Source organism: Mesocricetus auratus, unplaced genomic scaffold (assembly GCF_017639785.1).
Source record: "Mesocricetus auratus isolate SY011 unplaced genomic scaffold, BCM_Maur_2.0 Super-Scaffold_100007, whole genome shotgun sequence".
In the NCBI taxonomy this organism is placed as follows: Eukaryota; Metazoa; Chordata; class Mammalia; order Rodentia; family Cricetidae; genus Mesocricetus; species Mesocricetus auratus.
The window spans coordinates 15,886,776-15,909,684 of record NW_024429191.1 but is presented as its reverse complement, the minus strand read 5'-3'; the positions used below and the strand labels follow the sequence as shown (position 1 = coordinate 15,909,684).

Sequence of the window (22,909 nt, the reverse complement as noted above, 5' to 3'; positions counted from 1 at the left end):
TCCATTGTTTTTGTTTTTTTTCCACTGCATAGTGTAAATGTTGCTTGGCATCTAGGTTGCTTCCAGGTTCTGGCTGGAAAATAAAATTCTTTTGAGGACAATTGATAAAAGTACAGCATGGATTGGATAATAAGTAGCATTATAGTAATGTTAAATGTTCTGATTTTGACCATGATATATAATTATGGAGGGGAATGTTCTAGCTGTTAGGAAAAGCACACAAATATTGAATGGATATGATGTCAGACTTTAGAAAACAACTGATTTATTTATCTATACTTATGTAGAAAAAATGGGACTAAAATAAAAAAATTCTGGAACAAGAATGCACAGGGTTTCTTTATCTTATTCCAATAATATCTTTCCTTAAGATTGTATTGATATAAAATCCAAGGCTGTGAAAATGTCCTTTTTTTGTTTGTGTTTTTCAAGACAGAGTTTCTCTGTGTAACCACCCTGGCTGTCCTGGAACTTGGGTTGTAGACCAGGCTGTCCATGAACTCACAGAGATCTACCTGCTTCTGCCTCCCAAATGTGGGATGAAAGCCCAGCATAAAAAATGTTTAAAGTGACTATTTTGATAACTCACTATGGTTAATGGTTAGATAATCTGATGTTCTCATAACTGACATTGCATCTTCCAGGGTAGAGATGAGCGTTGTGTAACCAGGCTGATGTTTTGAGATCAAAGGCTGGATGGGGAAGAACAGAGAGCAAGAAAGGAGGCAGAGGCTAGATAAGGAGAGGCGCCAGCTCACAGGCCCTGACCTTCGAAAACTGAGCTGAAGGTTGCTAAGTATAGGGGTCTATGACACCAAGGGTGCAGTGTGAATCGAAGAGGGCAGGGGAAGTTGTGGAAAAGAGCTCTTATATTAAATGTGTGGCAGATATTATATTAAAAGTGTAGTAGTCAAACACACTTAAGGAAATGCTCAGCATCCTTAATCATCAGGGAAATGCAAATCAAAACAAATCTGAGATTCCATCTTACACAGATCAGAATGGATAAGATCAAAAACACCGATGACAGCTTATGCTGGAGGGGATGTGGAGAAAGGGGAACACTCCTCCATTACTGATGGGAGTGCAAACTTGTGGAAATCAATATGGTGATTTCTCAGAAAATTAGGTATCAACATACCTCAGACCCTGCAATACCACTTTTGGGCATATACATATCTAAAGGAGGCTCATTCACACCACAAGGGCATTTGATCAACAATGTTCATAGCAGCATTATTTTTAATAGACAGATCTTGGAAACAACATAGATACCCCTCAACCAAAGAATGGATAAAGAAAATGTGATAATTTACACAATGGAATTCTACTCAGCAGTAAGAAACAATGACATCCTAAAATTTGCAGGCATATGAACAGAACTAGGAAAAAACTATCCTGAGTGAGGTAACCCAGACCCAGAAAGACAAATACAGTATGTACTCACTCATAAGTGGATACCAGACATAAAGCAAAAGATACCCACCCTACAATCCACAACCCCAGAGAAGCTAGAACCCTTTTCCAGAAACAGATGGAAGCAGATGCAGAAATCCACAACTAACCATTGGGTCCAGTTCCTGGAGTACAATTGAAGTGACGGAGGAGTGATAATATGAACAAAGAAGTCAATATCATGATGGGAAAACCCACAGAATCAGCTGATCTGAGCTAGTGAGAGATCATTGACTTGGGTCTGACAAATGATGAACTTTCATAGACCAAGCTAGACTCCCTTAATATAGGTGACAGTGGTGCAGCTGGGACAACATATGATGTCACTGGCAATGGGTCCAAGATCTAACTCTAGTGCACAAACTGACTTAGTGGATCCCATTCTATGTGGAGAGATACCTTCTTAGCCTAGACACAAGGGTGTGTGAGGGGTGGGGAGGTGTCTTGGTCCTCCCTCAAAGAGATGATGGGACAGATTTAGTAGACTTCCTAGGGGAGGGCTTACCTTCTCCAAGGAGCAGATGAGAGGTGGGGGGGCAGTGGGGGTGACCAGGCGGAGAGGAGGGAGGAGGAACTAGGATTGGAATATAAAGATAAATTAATAAAATAACATAAAAAGAAAAAAAGTGTGGTGGTAGTTGTCATAAAAGAAGGAGGTGAAGGGGTTTAAGCTCATTTTAAAAGAGAACGCATCCAATGTGGTGACTGAGGCATGATAGGGAGGGAGTGGGGACCTGACATGCTGACTTTCATTGTCTTCCTAGGAGACTGTGTACATGATGGTACCACAAACTTAGAAGGGAATAGAGGAGGAAAAACAGTGGGGGCAGAGTGGTTGAGTAGGGTAAGCTGATTAGTTCAACTTAGAAAACGAGAAACCACATGCCAGTGGGTTTCTTTCAGAAATTCATGTTTCAAGGGAGCTGGAGAGATTGCTCAATGGTTTGGTGCACTTGTTCTTGTAGAGGACATGAGGTCAGCTCCCAGCACCTACATGGTGGCTCACAACCAGATTATTCCAATTCCAGGAGATCCAACAACCTCTTTTGACCTTCATGGGTACCAGGCATATGTACAGACACACAGTGAGAACAAAACCACTCATATACATAAAAGAAATCTCAATTAAAAATATGTTTCAGAGTTGGTGAAGTATGAAAATTTTGCTGGGGAGCTGCCTGTAGCCTTGGGACTGTACACTGAGGATCCCATCCCAGCAGTCCAGTCTACCAAGAGACTGCCAGCATCCTAGTCCCTTTCTCCATCCATTGGACGAGGTAAGCATGGGCCTGTTTCCAGTCCACTCAGAGCCATCCGGGGCCTGGGAACTGTGCATTGGGGATCGCATTCCGGTGGTCCAGTCCACCCAGAGACTGCCAAGGTCTCAGTACTAATCTCACATCCACCCATGGGAATAGGAGAGCCATCGGAGTATTGGGCCTGCTTGCACCCACTGGAAGGGAACCTTGGACCCATACCCACCAAGAGAGGAAGAGACTCCTCCTACACCCACTGGAAGAAGGGATGGGAAGAAGACAATATAAAAACACATTCAACAACAGAAAATCCAATATGACACCACCAGAGTCTGGGAACTCTACACCAGCAAGACCTGAACATTCCAACGCAGATGAAGCAGAAGAGAATGACCTAAAAAAAACTTCATGAAAATGATAGAGGCCCTCAAAGAGGATATGAGAAAATTCCTTAAAGAAATGGAAGAACAAACAAACCCCCAAAATACAAATCTCTTAAGGAAAGCCAAGAAAAAAACAATAAAAAAGATGAAGAAAACAGTTCAAGACCTGAAAACTGAAATAGAGACAATAAAGAAAACACAAACTGAGGGAATGTTGTAAGTAGAAAAGCTGGGTAAACAATCAAGGAACTACAGAATACAAGAGATGGAAGAGAGAATCTCAGGCGTTGAAGATACAGTAGGAGAAATAGATTCATTAACCAAAGAAAATCTTAAGTCCAACAAATTCCTAACAAAAAATATCCAGGAAATATGGGACACCATGAAAATACCAAACCTACGTGTGAAGGGAAACGAATCACACTAAGGATGCCAGGAAAAGGTAGTTGGATATTTATTAAGATAGGGAGAAGTGACTCACATGAAAAGCTGGGAAATGAGTCAGCGCTCTATGGTCTCCGAACCTTGGCCAGGATCCAAGAGAGAGCTTTTCCTTTCTTTTCCCCTTTATATCCCTCACCTTTCCCATGTCCCTCTGCCCACACCCAAAGGGTGTGGTCAGTACCTCAGGTACATGAGATCTCCCCTACAATTCCCATTTTAGTCTAAATGAAAGATTTAGACTTGATACAAAACTCAAACATATATAGCATATATACATAGATGATAAGCAAATTATAATCTACTTATATCCTATCCTAAATATATCTATCCCATCTAAACCCTAAACTTATCTGAAAGGGATGTCTAAGTCTGACACCTCCTTCTAATCCCAAACCTAAATAATTGAAAACTAACTCTAACAGGTGTAAACTATCTTGTAATATCAACAGCAGGGAAAGGGGGCATAGTAGTCTCAAAATTACTTCCTGTTGAGATGGGATGATGACAACCTCATGGGATTCTGTAGGAAGAAAATGTTAATGCAGTGGAAGTCTAAAGTATACTAACTACAACACTTTTGCTCAGTCTCTGTTTGGCAGGAGATGCTTGATTGAAGTTCTTGATTGAAGTTTTAATGCTGATTGAAGTTCTTGTCTGAGGCTCTGGACAGATTGTAGGAGGTGTACCATGTCAGTTTATTGGTCCAGAGTTGTGTAGAACAATGCATTTAGTCCCAAACCAGTTCCAGGATGGTACTTATTAGGTGGAGTTGATGATGTGGGGCCCCATTTTCTTTTCAAAGTTTTTGAAGATTGTTGTTAGGAAATTTCTTGCTCTCTGTGGAACACTCAAACATGAATGTCAACAGAGAAATTTTTAACTTTTATATGTATGCATACTGGGAAAGGCAACAAACAGTAAGGAAGATGATAAGTATGAGGAAAATCAAACTTTCAGAGAAAGAACAGAGTATAAACAGATGACAGTCTCTAGGTTTTGTTTTCTTCTGTCTTACATCAATTAGCCCCTTGATATAATACAGACACTTTGAATTTTATTTTGTAAACACAATTGGATTTAGAGGAGGAGAGTCAAATCCAACTCCAAAGCCAGCTTTGGTTTAAGTGAATTGGGACCAAAAGAGCATTAAGAAGCAAAGAGAAACACATATTTAAGTGTAAGTTTAAGAGAATTAGACATTGATACCAAACATTAGATTCTTGTTTGTTTGATGGTCCTTTGGGTAGCTATCCTCTCTTTTTTAGGTATCTATACGTTTAGTATTTTTCGCTGTTTGGAGATGGGTCTTCCTGTGAAGACAAAAACAAAACACTTCTCTTTCCCTTAATGAGGTCTCCTTACACATAGTAGAATAAGACTTTGTGGATGAACTGTCATCTTTCCTCCTCCCAAGGTTTCTCCTGTTCGTATAGAATATTGACCATTTTGATGGAATCCAAAGCTTCTCTTCTCCTGTGGAAACAAAGGCGAAAACCCTTCCCCAATGTAACACATATCCTGGTTTTCAAACTGAGGTCATAACATCCTTGAAATACACTGGTTGATTTAGCTCCAAAGACTTTTCTGTAGTCCAGTGTCTTTCTGCAGCCCTCCCCCCGACCAGCTCAAGTGTGGTGCGTGGGTGGGTGAACCACTCCTGACACCAAAATGTGAAGGGAAATGAGTCACACTAAGGATGCCTGGAAAAGGTGGTTGGATATTTATTAAGATAGGGAGAAGTAACTTACATGAAAAGCTGAGAATTGGGTCAGCGCTCTATGGTTTCCGAACCTCAGCCAGGATCCAAGAGAGAGCTTTCCCTTTCTTTTCCCCCTTATATCCCTCACCTTTCCCACATTCCTCTGCCCATGCCCCAAAGGGTGCTGTCAGTACCTCAGGTACATAAGATCTCCCCTACACCTAAGAATAATAGATATAGAAGTTTCAGTCAGGGTTTCTCCAGATGATTCACTGTCACTCTCTGCCTCAGAACTCAGGGAGGCTTGAGTCTCAATCTCTTGTAACTCTGAAAAAGCCTCTTTTGTGGCCTGGACTACCTGGCGGTGGCTAGCCTTATCTGTCAAGAGTGCGCCCTTCACTAATCTCCATAAGGAGAATGTAGATGGGGGCAGGGACTCAGGTCTCTCTTTTCGTAAAAGTTGATGAAGATCACGGCGAACCTCTTCCCAATCTGGGATATTTAAGCTCCCCCCGGTAATGAACCATGGACTGGCTCATTCGATCGACTTTAGAAAGCCTTCTAAGGTTTTAGACTTTACTGTAGTCCCATGTCCTTCAAGTAACTTTTTAACTTGATACTGTAATTTAAGCTTCCCAGAACTATTCCCCATGGCTTCTTTTCTTTTTTCCCCAATCTGTCCCTGGCCAGAAAAAGAGACGAACCCGCTCACTTACCTCGCTTTCACGATCTCGGTGGAACCTCCAATTGTCGCACCTGCTGTGCGGCCTGCATCCGAGAATGTAGCGAGGTGGTCGGGATAGATGACACAGAGACTGGTCGGTTGCTTTAAGAAAACTTTATCTTCCCAAGTCAGCTTAGGAGGAGACCCCAGTCAGCTTAGGAGAGAGCTCTCAGGAGAAGTCTCTCTAAGAAAAGGGAGCTTCCCTTTTTAAGGACTTCTGCTCCATCTACATACAATTCTTTCCAGACTTCTCACCCTCCTGGCTGGTGGTTTAATCTCTGGCCCCAGAATCGGGGAGACACCACAGGGGGGACAGGAAGAGGCATCTAGCTGTAGGGAGTGTGAAAGGCATGGTATTTCAGTGAGCAAGCCCTTATCTGAGCCCTATCAAGAACTTTAGCACTGAATTGTTTTCAGTAAACATTACACAGCTGCCTGCTCCCAGGCCAAAGGGGAAGTGGGTTTCTGCTCAAGGTCTGGTGTCCCCACATAGAAGAAGGTAAAGAAACCCACCTCAAAGATGCAGAAAACATATTCAACAAAATCATAGAAGAAAACTTTCCCAACCTAAAGAAAGACATGCCAACGAAAGTACAAGAAGCCTACAGAACACCAAATAGAGTGGACCACAGAAAGTTCCCTTGCCATATAATAATCAAACCCCAAACATAGAGAATTAAAAAAAGAATATTAAGAGGAGCTAAGGAAAAAGGTCAAGTAAAATATAAAGGCAAACCTATCAGAATTACACCTGACTTCTCCATGGAAACTCTGAAAGCTAGAAGGTCCTGGATAGATACTCTACCAACACTAAAAGACCACGGATGCCAGCCCAGACTACTGTACCCAGCAAAGCTTTCAATCACTATATATGGAGAAAACTATATTCCATGACAAAACTAGATTTAAACAATACATGTCCACTAATCCAGCCCTACAGAAAGTTCTGGACGTTAACTACACTCACAAAAAAATGTAGGCAATAGATAATCCCATTTTACCAACAGTCAAAAGAAAAAAAGGGTGGAAATTCACACACAAAACCTCCACCACCAACAAATCACAAACAAACAAGAATTAACTCTCAATGGTCCTAAATTTCTCTCAATAGCAATGGTCTTAACTCACCTATAAAAAGACACAGGCTAACAGAATGGATACAAAGACAGAATCCATCCTTCTGTTACTTACAAGAAACATACCTCAATTTCAAAGACAGATGGAACCTCAGAGTTAAGGGTTGGGAAAAGATTTTCCAATCAAATGGACCCAAGAAATGAGTGGGGGTAGCAATTCTAATATCTAACAAATTAGACTTTAAACTAAAATCATTCAAAAGAGATGAAGGAGGCCATTTCATATTTATCACAGGAGAAATCCATCAAGATGAAGTCTCAATTCTGAATATCTATGCCCCAAATACAAAGGCATCCATTCATAAAAGAAACATTACTAAAACTCAAATCACACATAAAACCTCGCATACTTAGAGTGGGAGACTTCAACATCCCACTCTCACCACTAGACAGGATCACCAGACAGGAACTTAACAAAGAAACGAAGGAACTAATAGAAGTTATAACTCAATTGTATCTAACAGACATCTATAGAACATTCTATTCAAACACAACAGAATACACCTTATTTTCAGCGCTACATGGAACCTTTTCTATAATCAGCCACATACTTGGCAACATAGCAAACCTCAACAGGTACAAAAAAAAATTGGAATAATCCCCTGTATCTTATCAGACAACCATGCTTTAGAGTTAGAATTCAACAACAATGCAAATTACAGAAACCCTACAAACTCATGGAAATTGAACAATGTGCAATTGCACCATTCCTGGGTCAAGGAAGAAATAAAAAAAGAAATTAAAGACTTCCTAAAATTCAATAAGAATGAAAACACAACATTAAACTTAAGGGACACTTTGAAAGAAGTGCTAAGAGGAAATTTTATAGCACTTAGTGCCCACATGAAGAAATTGGAGAATAATCACACTGGAAAATTAACAGCACAACTGAAAGCTCTAGAACTAAAAGAAGCAAACTCACCCCAGAGGAGGAGACACCAGGAAATAATAAAATTGAGGGCTGAAATCAATAAAGTAGAAACTAGGAAAACAATACAAAGAATCAATGTAATATTTGACAGAGGGTTGATTTCCAAAATATACAAAGAACTCAAGAAGTTACTCACCGAAATACCAAATAACCCAATTAAAAAGTGGGGTACAAAACTAAATAGAGAATTCCCAATAGAGGAATCTAAAATGGCTGAAAGACACTTAAGAAATTTCTCAACATCCTTCTCCATCAGGGATATGCAAATCAAAAGCCAGAATGGCTAAAATCAAAAACACCAGTGACAGTTTATGCTGGACAGGATGTGAAGAAAGGGGAACACTGCCACTGTTGGTGGGAGTACAAACTCGTACAGCCATTTTGGAAATCATTATGGTAGTTCCTCAGGAAAACAGGAATCAGTCTACCACAAGATCCAGCAATTCCACTCTTGGGCATATACCCAAAAGATGCACATTCATACAACAAGAACACCTGTTCAACCATGCTCATAGCAGCATTATTTGTAATAGCCAGAACTTGGAAGCAACCTAGATGCCCCTCAACTGAAAAATGAATGGAGAACACCTGGTACATTTACACAATGGAGTACTACTCAGCAGAAAAAAACAGTGGCATCTTGAAATTCATAGGCAAATGGATGGAACTAGAAGAAACCATCCTGAGTGAGGTAACCCAGTTACAAAAAGACAAACACAGTATGTACTCACTCATATGTGGAGTTTAGACATAGAACAAAGGATTACCACACCACAAGAGAAGCTAGGAAACAAAGAGGACCCTAAGAGAGACATACATGGTCCCCCTGGAGAAGGGGAAATGAACAAGGTCTCCTGAGCAAATTGGGAGCAAGGGGGAAAGGGAGAGTGAGTTAAGAGAAAGAGAAGGGGAGAAGAGGTGGACATGAGGGAGCAGGAAGATTGAATTGGGGGAAGAATAGAGGAGAGCAAGAAAAGAGATACCATAACAGAGTGAGTCATTATAGGTTTGAAGAGAAATCTGGCACTAGGAAAATGTCTAGCGATCTACAAGGTTGACCCCAATTAACAATCTAAACAATAGTGGAGAGGCTTCCTTAAATGCCCTTCTCTGATAATGAGATTGATGATCACCTTATATGTCATCCTAGAGCCTTCATCCAGTAACTTGTAGATGCAGAAGCAGACACGCACAGCTAAACACTGAGATTAACTCTGGAATCCAGTGCAGAGAGGAAGGAGTGATGAACAAAGGGGTCAAGACCATGTTGGAGAGACCCACAGAAACAGCTGACCTGAACAAGAGAGAGCTCATGGACCCCAGACTGATAGCTGGGAAACCAGCACAGGACTGCTCCAGACCCCCTGAACGACAATGTCAGTTTGGAGGTCTGGTTAATCTATGGGGCCTCTGGTAGTGGATCAGTATTTATCCCTAGTATATGAATGGACTTTGGGAGCCTATTCCATATAGAGGAATTCTCTCTAAGCCTAGACACAGGGGGAGGGTCTAGGCCCTGCTGCAAATGATAAGACAGACTTTGAAGATCCCTCATGGAAGGCCTCACCCTCCCTGGGAGCAGAAAGAGGATGGGATGGGGGTAGGTGAGAGGCAGGGGCGGAGGGGAGGGAGAGAGAGCTGGGATTAACCTGTGAAACAAGCTTGTTTCTAATTTAAATAAAAAATAGGAGAAAAAGAGAAAATTTCGATAGATTGCTTTGCAAATTAGCTGTTCTAATCTTCCCTTCATCCAACAGTGTGAGAGGGTTGACTGGCATTTATCTCCCTCCTTGTAAGAACTGGAACATTTTCTTTTCTTTCCTTTCTAACTTTCTTTCTTTCTTTTTTTAATTTAATTTAATTTTTTTTAGAGACAGAGTTTGTTTAGCCCGGGCTGTCCCGGAACTTGTTCTGCAGATCAAGCCGGCCTGAATTTAAAAGATTCACCTGCCTCTGCCTGCTGAGTGCTGGAATCGAAGGTGTGCCCAGCAACACTGGGATTATTTGAATTTTAAATTTAAAAAGTATTGTGTGTTCATGTTTCTGCATGTGCCACAGTGTATATGGAAGGCAGAAGACAACTTTGTAGAGTCAGCCTGGTTTTACTCCTTTGTATGGGTTCCAGGGATTAAATTCAGGTCACCAAGTTTGAACAGCAAGCACCTTTATCCACTGAGCCATCCTGCTGGTCTGACTTTCTGAATTTCAGTTTTTGCTTACTTGATACACACATCTAACGATAGTAGGCATTTCATGGTCTCCATGTTTAGGTTCTGTATCAGCTAATCTTAAAACTACTTGTAAATTATTGGGGTGTGTGTGTGTGTATCTGTCTGTCTGTACATAGGTGCATGCATACCATGGCACATGGGTTTTAGGGATCAAAGTCACTCAGACAGAGGTGAGCACATGTGGCTGTTACCAAGGAGGCAATGTGGTAAGACATCTTTGGCTCACTGCACAATCCTCCTCTCAGTTGACCATTGCCAGCACCACCTCCTTCCCCATGTAAACTTGGGCCACTGTCTGTTTGTTGAGCTCTATAAAAGGGCCTGCTATCTCACACCACTTCCCACTTTGACTTCAGATTCTCATGTCTACTAGACATACTATAGATTTTGTTCCCCTGAAGTCTACTGTCAGTTTATTTTATAGATTAAAATTATCAAACTTCAAAGTGAAAAGAGTAAATTTAAAAGCTCTCTATAAACAACAATAGCTCCAATTAAAACTATAGGAAGGTATTTTGTGTGTGATGGGTGAGTATGCAGAAGAGCAATACTCTCATATTGGAGAAGGGCAAGGTAGGCTGGTGTTGGTATTACTATATTATACTTTATATTGTTTTTAAAATTTATTTTTATTTTATGTGCATTAGTGTTTTGCCTGCATGAATGTCTGTGTGAGGGTGTCAGATTTTGAAGTTACAGACAGTTGTGAGCTGCCATGTGGGTGCTGGGAATTGAACCTGTGTCCTGTGGAAGAGGAGTCAGTGCTTGTAACTGCTGAGCCATCACTCCAGCCCCTGTGTCAGTATTAACCAAAGCTAAGAGATGCACATGGGATCAAATGTTTTCTTCCTTAGTTATATGTTCAGCAGGCCTGCCTGCCTATGCTCACCAGGAGCCATGCATGAGGATGCACCATGCAAACATTATATGGCTCCTGTGTATACAGCAGAAAGCTGGCAAGACATGTCTGTTCTCTTAGAAGTTAGGCCTGTGTGGTCTTCCTTAAGAGGGTAATTGCGTGCACATTGATATTAATATGCTTAACAAAATTTGTATTTTATTATTTTATGCATACAGATGTTTTGCCTACATGTATGCCTGTGCACAAGTGCATGCCCAATGCCTCTGGAGCTCAGAAAAGGATGTTGGATCCCCTAGAACTGGAGTTTATAGAAGGTTATGAACCATCATGTGAACACTGGGAACCAAACCCAGGTCCTTTGCGAGGGTAGCAAGTACCCAAGCCATCTCCAGCTCCTGCAAGCAGATTCTTGAGGGAAAGAAGAAGAGATCAGGTAGGAACAACTTTGGTCTGTACCTGCTGTTTACTATGCTAGGCAGAGCTGATCCTGGACTTGCAGTTTCTTTGAATAACCAATTCTAAAGATGCCAGAGAAACATGCTTGGGGTGGAGTGTTTTACTCCCCCACACATTCTTTCCTTTTTCAGCTTCATTGAAATATAATTGACATAAAAATTGCATGTATTCAAGATAGACAATGTGATGTTTGATATACATGTCAGCCGTAAGAGATACTTATTTTTGGATTAACACCTCCATCAACACACTGTGTCTTCCAATGTTATGTCTTTGTAAATGCCAAGGAAGGTCCTGGAAACCACTGTTATACCTTTTGCTTCTGTGATTTTAACTTAATAGATTCCACACATGAGTGAGACATGAGTCCTTTCTTAGGGTTACTATTGCTACAATTAGACACCATGACAAAAGCAACTTGGGGAGGAAAGGGTTTATTGGGCTTATACTTCCACATCACAATTCATCATCAATGAAAGTCAAGACAGGAACTCAGGTAGTGCAGGGACTTGGAGGCAGGAGCTGATTCAGGGGCCATGGATGAATGTAGCTTACTGGCTTGTTCATTATGGCTTGCTCAGTCTGCTTTCTTACAGCATCTAGGACCACCAGCCCAGGGATGGCACCATCTACAATGGGTTGGCCCTCTCACATCAATTACTAAATTAAAAAATGCCCTATAGGCTTGTTTACAATCAGGTCTCTTGGAGGCAGTTTTTTTCCCAGCTGAGAGGCTTGTTGTGGGATATTTGTACACTGTGTGAAGATGTACTGCTGTGATTGGTGTAATAAAGAGCTGAGTGGTCAATAGCTAGGCAGGAGATGTAGGCGGGACTTCTGGGCAGAGGAGGACTCTGGGAAGAAGAAAGGCAGAGTCTCCCGGAGACTCCAAAGAAGTCTGATACACAGTACGGAGCAGAGGTAACAGAGCCATGTGACAGAATGCAGATTAATAGAGACAGGTTAATTTAAGTTGTAAGAGCTAGTTGGGAAAAAGACTAAGCTCAGTTCAAGCTTTTATAATTAATAAGTTTCTTTGTTGTTATTTGTGGAATGGTGGACCCAATGAGAAAGTATTACTTTGGAGGCTCCCTGCTCTCCAATGACTCCAGCTTGTGTCAAGTCGACATGACAATAGCCAGCACAAACCCTTTGACCATTTTGGGTCTGTTGGGTTTGTTTCAGGTGTTTCTGTTTGCATGCTACTGAGGGCTGGCAAAGTCTAGTGAATTTCATATGCTCACTAGACATTGGGTATCTTTTTGTGATAAAAATCAAATTCATGGACCTTGAGCATACTGGGCAAGCCCTCTACCCCTGAATCATACCCCTAGTCTTGGCTATCTTCTTCCAGAGATCTTTTGTATTTTTTTAAATTGAGTTGTCAAATGTTTTCTCGGTTATAGTCTATTGCTTGAGTTGTTTCTTTTCTCGGATACAGATATTTACAGGTATATATTGCCCTCCAGGCACTGCTTCAACTGTATCCCATGCATTCTAATCTGACTTATTAATTAGGCACAGGATATTTCCTAATGTCTCTTGTGATTTCTCCTTTGACCTCTTGGTTATTTGATAATTCGTTGCTTAACTTTTAAATACTCAAGGGGTTCCAATATTGCTGTATGCTGTGGATTTCCAATTCCTGTCCATGGTGGTTGGGGACATGCTTTATATTATGTTAATTTTTCACTTTTGTATATGTGTATATGCGTGTTAACATGTACGTTGGTGTGTGTGTGTTTGTGGATATGCATGTACAGGTATAGGCAGGATTTAGCTAGTCTAGCTGGACAGATTGCTCTGGGATGCTGTGTTTACAGGCATGCACCATGCCCCATCCCTGACATTTACATGGGAGGTAGGATCTGAACTCCAGTCCTCAGACTTTCAAGATGAGCACGCACTTCTGTCTACTGAGGCTGCTCATGACCCCAATTTTAGTCCTTTCACATTTATCAAGCACTACCTTTGAAAGGCAGATAGATGGGTGAACGTTCATGGACAGAGTTAAACATTGTTTCAATTTTAACGTGTTTCTGAAACCCTTGCCCCATCAATGTTTTATGGTCCTAGTATCCTCACTGGATTCAGATTCTAACAAGCTCTCCGTGGGCCTCCTGTAAATTTTGCAAACACTTACTGAAGAAAACCAGGTGATTTTGAATCTCCTTGCATTCTCGATTTTGTCCCTTCAGCCGAGGGCAACCACAGAAAACATGAGTGGTTTCTACAGTTGGCATCTGCCAGGGTAAAGTTTCAGTGCTCAGCCAAGCTCATATTTCCCAAATGCTCCCAGGAGAAAAGCACAGCTGCTATCCTCCGCTCTCCTCTCAACTATTACCTTGTTTCAGAGTTCTAGCTTGTCCAGTCTGCGTTGCCTCAGTGCCCCGTCCACAGTCTTAAAAAGCCTTTTGTGGATGATTTATACCCAGGAGACATTTGTTAATGTCCAGACGTTTTTGTGGCTATCCCAACTTATGAGTGTTGGCATCTGGTTGGCAGGAGTTAAAAACATTCCACTGTTCTTAAGCAACCAGGTCCCAATGTACGGGAATTGGCCCCAATGTGCCTTGAGATAAAGGAGAGGCAAGCAAATCTGGGGGTTTTGTGGAGTGCAAGTTATGGGGACTCACTAACAGAAGTGTGACTAGATGCTGAAAAAGTGATTCTGGATAGTAACAAGGCCATGTATGTTCCAAAGCCTGGGTCAGAAGGCAAGGTCTTGTCAAGTGGTCAGGACTAAACCAACTTTATCCAAGCTTGAGCGTACCTTGTTTACCTCAGCCTAATCAAAAGGCCAGGTACTGGGCCAGTGAGATGGGTCAGTGGGTAGAGGTGTGCCAGTCCACAGGCCTGACCACTTGAGTTCAATCCTGGATCTCACAAGGCAGCAGGAAAGAACCAACTTCTGAGAGTTATCCTTTGACCTCCACAAGTATGTCAGGGCACATATGCATCTGCATATACACCCATCCGGCTACCCCCACCTCCCCAAGCACAATTTTGGAGCTAATGACCAGTTGTAAAGCTACACAGGCCACTCTAACATTTTCTTCTTTTTATATTTGGCTGGGAAACTATATGGGAAAAACTAGTCAGGGATTCTGGGCAGTCACAATAGTTCCATAATACAAGATGGCACTGGTAATGTCAAAGAGAATCTTCACACTTACCCTGTGTAGGCAACAACATCTAGCCTATAATGCCAATAGCATTGAGATTGAGAAATATTGCCAAGGAGAAAAAAATAATGGGTTGTTATATATGAACCTCAGACCTTATAATGTTGAGCAAAAGATGCTGAATACAAAAAGAATAAATTGTGCAATGTGTGGAGATTGGATCATGGCCTGCTTTTAATTATCTTGTATGAAACATGGCTTTCAGGCTGTACCTTGATTATGGCGACTCCATATTATAAGCAACATTTGCCTCAATTTGAGTTCAAACTCATTGTACATGTAAGACACCACATTGGTTCATCCCTGTCTGTGAGACACTGACTGATAACTTATACTCCCAAAAGAAAAAGTACCACCTACGTGCTTACTGGGTAGATTCAGACATATTTAATCCATCACGGTACAGAGGGCATGGCAGCAGGAGCAAGAGCCTGCTGGTTATGTTTCATCTGCAGCGAGAAGCAGGCTGATGAATGCTTGTGGTCATCTCACTAGCTCCTCTTTTATTTAGTTCAGGACTCCAGCCCAGGGAACCATGCTGATCACATTTAGATGGGTCTTCCTACCTTAGTTAACCTGACTTAGGGAATCCCTTGAAGACAGATTTGTTTCCTTGGAGATTCTAAATGCCAACAAGTTGGCAATCAAGACTAACCAGCATAGAATGTGTGAGCACATGGGCCTATTAGAACCATGTTTGCAAGAATGGGATGGAGAACTCATCAAGCTCACCAGAGCCTTGCCTGGAGGACACCTAGCACCATGATGGTGATGACCCCAATGACCTGGCATCTGACTACCCAGTATGTGTCAAAGAACCAACTGGGGGGAAACTCTAGGCTGTCTGGATACTGCTTAGCATGGCCTACCCAAGTTGCCAGTCACCCATCCACTTACCCATCATCCATCTTGGTCCAGTTCTGTATCTTACCTTCATGGTCCAGAACATCTGCAGTTCAGTTCAGTACTAGGTCTCAAGTTGACATGCACTCTTCCAGCAGCTCTTGAACTGAGTTAATCAACACTGACCATCAGAAGTCACTCCCTTTGCATCTGAATCAGCCCTCTGACTTTTTAAACTCTTCAGACTGCAGCCTCTGTAACACTCTGTCACCACCCTGTAACATGAATATTAATAATTAAGACTGGAATTTAAAAACTGCATCTGCAACCTGTGTTTTCGATGGCCAGCTGTCAAGGGACATTGGGACTTCTTGGCAAACTGCAGCCAACAATGCCTATATATCTAGTGAATGTATTGTTATCAGTAAGGATGGACATTTGAGAATATACAAACCTGTCTATGTTTCTGGCATAGCATGCTCATGACAAATGTGCTTCCGTTGGTATAAAATCCCAAACCAGAAAACTCAGTTCACAGAATGAGAAGCCAGGATAGGCCTACTTTCAGTAGGAACTGGAATGCTGTCAGCCCTTTGCTTTAATAATAACCTATTGTACTTTCCCACTCTGTGCTGGCTAGTTTTATGTTAGCTAGACACAAGCTACAGTCATTTGAGGGAAGGGAACTTCAATTAAGAAAATGCCTCCAAGCTGGGCTGTGGTGGCACATGCCTTTAATCCCAGCACTCGGGAGGCAGAGACAGGTGGATCTCTGAGTTTGAGGCCAGCCTGGTCTACAGAGTGAAATCCAGGACCGCCAGGGCTACACGGAGAAACCCTGTATCAAAACAACTAAACAAAAAGCGAAAGAAAGAAATGCCTTCATAAGATCTGGTTGTAGACAGTCTTAATTAGTGATTTCATGAAGGGGGTGGGCCAGCCCATTGTGGGTGGTGCCATCCCTGGACTGGTGGTCCTGGGTTCTAAAAGAAAGTAAGTTGAGCAAGCCATGGGGAGCAAGCCAGTAAGTAGCACTTGGCTTCTGCATCCGGGTTCCTGCCCTGATTGGGTCCCTGCTCTCACTGCTTTTGATGACGAACTGTGATGCAGAACTGCAAGAGAAATAAGCTCTCTCCTCCCCAAGCTGCTTTTGTCATGGTGTCTCATCACAGCAATGGTAACCCAACTCTCCACGTCTAGTTTCTCTCTTTCTTTCTTTAAAAAAATGTCCATGACTCCTGTCGGGGAAGCAGATAGGCTGACTGTAGATCTTCATGCCTCCCCCCTCTCCTTCAGATCCAATCCCTAAGTCTCATTTCCAGCCCTGCAGCAGAACACCTGCTGAATCCCCCCTCCCCCAGCCCCACCACTATGGATGCCACCGATCTCCTCCTACTAATCTCTCTCCTGTGTGTGACAGGGCAAGAAAGTGCAGAGGTTCCCCCATCTTGTATTCTTGTTGAGGCCATTTTATAGTTAACTCAAATTTGATCGCTTTGATGGAGAATCCCATGGAAAATTACCCAGCCTTATTCTAGGAACCCAAGGTCAGGATGTCCTAGCTAGGTTATCTTAGCTTTTGTTAAAATGCCTGCTTGTGTAAATTTCCCCTTCTGGCTAGCCACTTAGCTACTGTCTCATTGTTGGTTTTTAAAAATAATTTATTTATTTGTGTCTTATTTACCTTGATGTTTCACCTGTATGTCTGTGTCAGGATATCAGATCCCACTGGGACAGGAGTTATAGACAGCTGGGAGCTGCCATGTGGGTGCTGGGAATTGAACCTGGGTCTTCTGAAAGAGAAGTTCTTAACCACTGAGCCATTTCTCCAGCCCTCTGTCTAATTGTTTGCTTACACAAAGCCTTCCTGCTCCCAAGTTGCTGAGTGAGATGACAAGGAGTTGTTTCTGCTTTCAAAAACCCTGAGTTATAGACACTTGGGGCTACACCTATGTCACCAAATACCTAGGTATAGTCTCATTCTCCTGGAATAAAGACTTTCAATTGACTATAAACTGTGTCTGACTGGTCACCTTTGGTATAATATAATTTCTCCACTCACTGCTCTATCCAGTCCTCAACTCCAGCAGACACACCCTGGGAACCCACAGGCCACTCCAACCAGGGAAGAATGTTAGCCGGTGGTCCTCAACCTTCCTTACACTCTGACCCTTTAATAAAGTTATTTACGTTGTGGTGACCCCCAACCATAAAATTATTTTCATTATTCCCTCATAACTGTAATTTTGCTACTTCTATGAATTGGGGTGTAAAAATCCATGTTTTCCGATAATCTTAGGTGACTCCTGTAAAAAAGTCATTCTACTCCCAAAGGAGTCATGACCCACAGGTTGAGAACTACTAATGTAGGTTAACTGCAGATCTTTCTCCCTCCCTCTGCTCCTCCAAATCCAATCACCCAGTCTCATGCCCAGCTGTGTAGCAGACCTTCTGCTGTGGCTTCTCCTAACTCTCTACGCTGTTCCCAGGGAACTAAGGAGGTCTTGGAGGGACATCTTGTTTTACTTCCTCCAATAGACCCTCCAGGCCACCTATCTCCATTCGTTAGTGTCAGCTACCAATACTCAGAAACATATTTTATCTGGAATGCCCCAGTGGTCCCACCTATCAGGATCCCAGATGAATTTCCTACCAGGCAACAAGCAGCTACCTCGACTCTTATGAAAAAGAGAGGAACAAACTGTCCACCCAACAAAGACCAGCTATTAGCACCTATAATTACAATGTTCCCTGACCCAGATGCCGAGATGCCAGTATAAAAACACCATCAATAACAGCCAGGACAATATGTCTCTTCTAGAGTCTAGCAACCCTTACACAGAAGGCCCTGAGAATTCCAACACAGTTGAAACACAAGAAAGACCTTGAAATGGCCTTTATGAATATGATAGAGGTCCTTAGAGAGGATATGAATAAATCCCTTAATGAAATCTATGTAAACACAAACAGCAGAAGGAAATGAATAAAACAGCTCAAGGCCTGAAGGTAGAAAAAAGTCAATAAATGAGCCCAAATTGAGGGAAATCTGAAAATGAAAATTTAGGAACTTGAGCAGGAACCACAGAGGCAAGCTTCACCAATAGAATTTTAAGAGATGGAAGTGAGAATCTCTCTCTCTCTCTCTCTCTCTCTCTCTCTCTCTCTCTCTCTCTCTCTCTCTCTCTCTCTCTCACACACACAGAAAAACAAAACAAAACACCAAAATAGCAGGAATCAACATCACTGGTTATTGCTGTCTCTCAACATCAATGATCACAATTCTCCAATAAAAAGATACAGACTAACAGAATGGGTGCAAAACCAGAATCCATCCTTTTGCTGCATGCAAGAAAACACGATGTTAGCTTTCTCTCCTTTACCCACCCGACCCCCATCCTATGTTAGCTTTCTCTCTTTTACCTATCCCCACCCATGTTTTAGTCCTCTCTCCTCTACCTGCCCCAACCCCAGAATGCCTGTTATTCTGGCCAGAGAAATGGAGTAAGAGATTACTTGCCCAACTCAATCAGTGCCAGGACCTGGGGTGCCATGGGCCAGACTGGCTGAGAAGAGCATGACCATTGTGGAGGAAGAGTCATAAGTTACTAAACTCCAAACACAGTGTATGAAATCCTAGTATGCCCATAACGAAGACCACCTCTTGGAAGTCTCTCTCTGGACAAGTTCACCAAGCCCATGGGGACAGGCATGAACCAGGCCAGCATCTTGAGCCAAGACTTCTTATTGAGAAAGCACTTAGGACTTTCATCAGACAGAGCTGGTTCATTCCTCAGCTGTGGAGTTTTAAGTATGGAGTCCTGACTATTCCAATAGCTACTGAAAATTCTGTAATGCAATTCAGTACTTTATATGCTGACTTCATATTATTAACAATAAAAAGACTGTTGTAGAACTGAGATGATATGTAAATAAAAGGACTTCATGGTACCAGGAAGGAACGGACATGGCAGATTTCTCTTTCCTTATTGGTTCTTCCCTGGGCCCCAGTCTCTTAAAGTGTCCTGAGGCAAACAGTGCATGTTAAGAAGAGTCATGGAAGGAAGGTTTCTGCTCCCACCATGCCAGTGGAAGGAGAAGGGGATTCTTTTCCTCCAGCCACTCTCAGTGGGGAACACCAAGGTGTATAGAACCAGTGGGGTGACTCCATACAGGCACCAGATTGATAAAGAACAACAGGACAATTCAGAGGTCCCAAAGGGAAGACAAAACCCCTCATCCTAAGGCTCTAGCTCTGACCTTGCCTTCTAGCTCCTTCTCCAAAGCTAATGGCCTCCTCCGCCCCTCCATCAGCTGGCTCCAGGCTCACACTTTGATCTACTTCAGACAGAGTTTTAAAACACTGACCTGTTCACACCATGCTTCTCCTAAAAGCCTCCAAAGGACTCCCCACTGTTCTCAGCTATGGTTTTCAAAAAGTTCATTGTAGCTTATTAGTGGGCTATGGAACCCACTTAGTGAGCTGTTGGCCTGAAATACATAAACGTATTGCTATGTGAAATAGTTTGGACTTTCAAATGTTATGTACCTTAAGGAATTGGAGGCATCGTAGCTGACATGTCACCTGTGGTAGTCTTAACACAATTCTAACTATTTTTGCACTGAGGTATAACATATACTCAGTAAAGTACCCAAGTCCTAAGTGTAGGGCCTGATGAATTTTTAACATATACACACTCTTATTTAACTTCCACACACATCAGGATATATATTACATCAGGGGCTGGAGAGATGACTCAGTAAAGAGTACTGGTTGCTCTTCCAGAGGCCCTGAGTTCAATTTCCAACTCCCATGTAGTGGCTCACAACTGTTTGTAGCTCCAGTCCCATAGGTCTGATGCACTATTCTGGCCCTTGAAGGTATTGCATGCACACAGTGCAGACATACATTTGGACAAGAACTCATGAGCAGAAAATAAATATAAAATGCCAAAATGCTTTAAAAACATACACCGTATATGACATACCAAAAGGTTTCCCCCTGCCCTTGACCATTTCCCTTCATGCCTTGCTCCCAAGAAAGTAATTTTTTTGCCTGTTACACTCTCAGTAATTTTTGCCCATTCTTGGACTTCACAGAAATGGAATCAAGAATTTGTACTGGTTTTGAGTTTGTCTTCCTTAGCTCAACAGCATGTTTATGGGACACTTATGATGTTGCATGCAGCTGCTTATTGCCTTTTTTCATTGTTACACTCCACTGTGTGAACACACTGCAGTGTAGTGTGTTGTTTTTGCTCTTTTGGCTTTTGAGGGGACTGACTACCCCAGCTTCCAAATAAATCTCACACAGAGTCTTATTATTAGTTATGAGTGGCCAGCCTTATCTTGGCTTGTTCCTAACCAGCTTTTAACTTAACTTATCCCATCTACCTGTTGCCTCTGGGCCTTTATCTTTTTACTTCTGTTTATTTTAATTTCACTCTTACTCTGCGGCTGCATGGGTGGCTGGGTGGCTGGGTGGCTGGGTGTCAGGCCCCTGATGTCCTCTCTCCTCTTATTCTCCTGCTGCCCCTCCTTCTCCTTGTTTCTCCTTCTGTTTATACCCTCTGTCTCCCAGCCCTGCCTATCCCTGCTCCTCACTCCTGCCTTGCTATTGACCATTCAGCTCTTTATTAAACCATAAGGTGTTTTAGACAAGCAAAGAACCACAGCTTCACAGAGTTAAACAAATGCAGCATAAACAAAAGTCCCACACCTTAAAGTAATATTTTACCACACTGCAGTTTTAATTGTTTAGTTCCGCGATGGACACGTGGATTCAGCTCAGGTTTGGCCTTTAAAAAAAACTCCTGTAAATATTTTTGTGCTTGTCTTTTTGTGGACATACTACCCCCCCATTTCCTCTGTCTCCCCTCATCTACTTTACTTTTTATTTGTTTTGTTTGAAATAGAGCCTTTGAAACAAACCCTCATATAGCTAGAGTTTTGAGTGGAGGCAAAATTTCCACAATATTTAAGTAATCATAGAAAACTATTATAAAGCATGTAATACAAGCCACTTGTGGGACAATTAGAGTGTTGTAAAACCATCACAAGTACCCAATTCCAGAACATTCTCATTGTCCTGAAAAGAAACTTTGTACCTGCTCGACAGTTGTTCCCTGTTCCTCCCCCTTTTAGTCCCTGGCCATGATGAATCTACTTTGTTTCAGTGGCCATGTTCCTGTTGTGGGCATTTCATAGCAACAGGATTATGTGACTGTTTGTATTGAGCTTCTTTCACTTAGCATGTTTTCAAATTTTGCCTATTTCTTATTTTCACACACTCTTGTGTCCTTTTTTTAACAGCTACTTTGAGTTCACTTCCTTGTCTTTTAACAAAGAAAAGAGGTCTGTTCAGTTTACAGTTTAAGAGGCTCAAAATTCAAAACCGGGCAACCCCAGTGATTTGATCTCTTATATGTGGGTGTCTCACATTGCAGTGAGAAGGATTAGCTCCATCACTGACCCATGTTAACTCCTTCATGGAGATTTATTTTCTATAGAGATCAGGGACCCTTATGAGTGAAGGGAATATGATGGGTATGGGTCAGGCTGGGATACAGTGGCACTTTTTTTTTTTTTTTGGAGATAGTGTCTGTCTGTATAGCCATGGCTGGCCTGGAACTCACAGAGATCCATCTGCCTTTGCCTCCCAGGGCTAGGATTAAAGATGCAGGGACACACTTGCCTGTCACAGTTTCTGTTTGCAATCCCCTTCTGCAGATGATGCTAGGAGAGGTTCTGCTGGCTAGGAATGCGTTCACCTTTCTACCTGAATGTCTCTTTTCCTCAGCTGTGACTGGGAGTCTGCTCTGAACTCCATTTTAGAGATGGCAAGAGTGGAGAACATCTGGGCCATTTCATTGGTGAGGAGTGGAAAATGAACAAATCCTGACTCTTTTCCTGGGCTACAACCAGACATGAAAGCAAAAGCAAAGTCGCTGCTGCAGTATGTGCTTCAGTCTTGAGGGGTTCTTAATATCTGACACACCTTGGGTAGGGGAGTTGACTTAGTGAGAGTCTAAGAGTGGCAAGCCAGTTGTTGAAGAGTCCTGACTCCACCTTATTCTTAAGGTAACAGTGTAGCATAGGACCTGCCAAGCATTCCTACATGTTTATGGTGAAAAGAATGGTGGGCTAGAGAAAGCGAGAAGACATTCAGAAAGACAAGTTGAAGGCAGAGGCAGGTAGATGAGATGGTCCACTGAAGTAGTGGGATTAGTTCAGCAGCTGGCATAAGTCCATGTGACAGCAAGGAGTCGAAGACTGGAGATGTCTAAAATGGAACTGTGACCCTGGAA

At 42.3% G+C, this 22,909-nt stretch overlaps 1 long non-coding RNA gene across 1 annotated transcript in view; it reads right to left on the bottom strand.

Moving 5' to 3' along the window:
- Window positions 1-24: 24 nt before the first annotated feature.
- The window catches only part of LOC121141289, a 26,140-nt gene continuing 3,255 nt past the window's right edge, over window positions 25-22,909 (bottom strand). The window contains exons 2-3 of the long non-coding RNA XR_005878162.1: window positions 15,694-15,880; window positions 25-73 (exon numbers count right to left, since the gene is read on the bottom strand). This is a non-coding gene — a long non-coding RNA (uncharacterized LOC121141289). The remainder of the gene's footprint in view (window positions 74-15,693; window positions 15,881-22,909) is intronic.